The 2,008-nt window shown below is 41.1% G+C and overlaps 1 long non-coding RNA gene across 1 annotated transcript; it reads right to left on the bottom strand.

Annotated features, from left to right (window-relative positions):
* Positions 1–539: 539 nt before the first annotated feature.
* On the bottom strand, positions 540–1,496 carry LOC123732674 (uncharacterized). The gene is made up of 2 exons (XR_006763345.1): positions 1,138–1,496; positions 540–882 (listed from the first exon to the last, which is right to left on the bottom strand). It is a non-coding gene; the product is annotated as an uncharacterized lncRNA (long non-coding RNA).
* Positions 1,497–2,008: the final 512 nt, after the last annotated feature.

Here is a 2,008-nt window from a genome sequence, read left to right as displayed (position 1 = left end):
ATATCAGGATATATATCTTATATCGATATTCAGCCTAAATATATCGGGATATGACTTTTGGTCCATATCGCCCAGCCCTAGCTCAAGCATTATTGAGCACATCTGCAGCAATAAGTGACTGACTGACCTGACAGGTGACTTGACAGGTGACCTGCCATGATACTATGCCTTTAGAGGTGGGGGTGGAAATGCAGTTGTTGTTCAGTCACTGCATGAATATTAAATATGGGTTATGCATATTCCATTTTTTTTGTCCTCTAGTAAAACAAGTTGTTGTTGAACCAACTACCAATACTTCAATAAAATAGACGACTATTACATATTGGCCTATGTGTTTTCTTGCTGTGTTTCCATCCAGTAAAACTGTTAAGGAGAGAACGTTAGCATACAAAAGCTGTCCTCAATCTTCAGCTGGAAAGATGTCCAGTTCCAGTTATGATATTGGCAAATACTGTTTGTGGTTTCTGAAAGTACAGAATAAAGAGGAATTATTAATTAGAATACAATATAAGGATATAGCAATAAAACAATATTACAAATAACATAAAAATAGTTTATTGCATTGACAAAATCCCAGATTTGAGTTCTAACAGTAAGAAAGTAACTTTTGAGCTCCACAAGGGGGCAAGGCAGGGCAGAACAGAGCCATGCTGAATAGACCACATAAACAAACCATGGTCATATGTTTAATTTTATTTAACAACAAATGATTATTTACCTATGATGGCCTACACCGGCCAAACTCGGACAACGCTGGGCCAATTGTGCGCTGCCCTATGGGACTCCCAATCACAGCCAGTTGTGATACAGCCTGGATTTGAACCAGGGAGTCTGTAGTGACGTCTCTAGCACTGATGTGCAGTGCCTTTGACCGCTGCGCCACTAGGGGAGTCATAAGGCCATGTAGCTTCAAAATACAACACAAGATAATACTTCTCTGACGCAATTAGCATTGTTTTACAGAGCTGATAGAAAAATGTAGCTAGCTACCTAAGCACGATTGAATATAACACCATAAAGGTTATAAAATGAGTAACGTTACCTCACGTGTCCGCGGTTATAAAGAATATACACAAATCTATTATGCTACAATAGAAACGACATACAGAAACTATTACAACGTAATTATGCACTTACTTTGATAGAAACGCACACATTTCCAAAGTTATTATTAGTAAGGAAAACAATGAGGGCAACAGATGGAAAATGTCAACACGTGTGCAGATCCTGTTCTGACGGGAGATGAGCAAATGTCTGCAGACTTGAACTGCACAAACAATTGGAAAATGCTTGGGGAATTTTGTCCCGGTCAGAAATGTCCCAAAAATTAAATTGTCCGCAAAAGTAAAAAAAGACTATTTTTTATGTGAATGAATGAGGAGGCGGAACACACCTCAATTCAAACTGTTCTTAGAAAATAAAAACTTGTTAAGAAAAACATTTGAAATTGAAGTTTGAAAACAGCCTATAAATAAAAACAGTCTGCGTGCTTTGGTTTGAGGGCAGCGCGGATTAAATGCACTGTTACGTAACAATCACATTCTGGAATGGAGAGAACATTCTAACATCACGAGCATAAAAAACTCACGCTGGGGCGACCGATAGAGATATTAGGAACTCACTAGGGGCCACCGATAGAGATATTAGGAACTCACGCTGGGGCGACCGATAGAGATATTAGGAACTCACTAGGGGCCACCGATAGAGATATTAGGAACTCACGCTGGGGCGACCGATAGAGATATTAGGAACTCACGCTGGGGCGACCGATAGAGATATTAGGAACTCACGCTGGGGCGACCGATAGAGATATTAGGAACTCACGCTGGGGCGACCGATAGAGATATTAGGAACTCACGCTGGGGCGACCGATAGAGATATTAGGAACTCACGCTGGGGCGACCGATAGAGATATTAGGAACTCACGCTGGGGCAACCGCTGGGGCGACCAATAGAGATATGAGGAACTCACGCTGGGGCGACCGATAGAGATATTAGAAACTCACGC

This window comes from Salmo salar, unplaced genomic scaffold (assembly GCF_905237065.1).
Source record: "Salmo salar unplaced genomic scaffold, Ssal_v3.1, whole genome shotgun sequence".
Lineage (NCBI taxonomy): Eukaryota > Metazoa > Chordata > Actinopteri > Salmoniformes > Salmonidae > Salmo > Salmo salar.
Note: the sequence above shows the minus strand (reverse complement) of the source record. Positions and strands in the feature narration are given on the sequence as shown.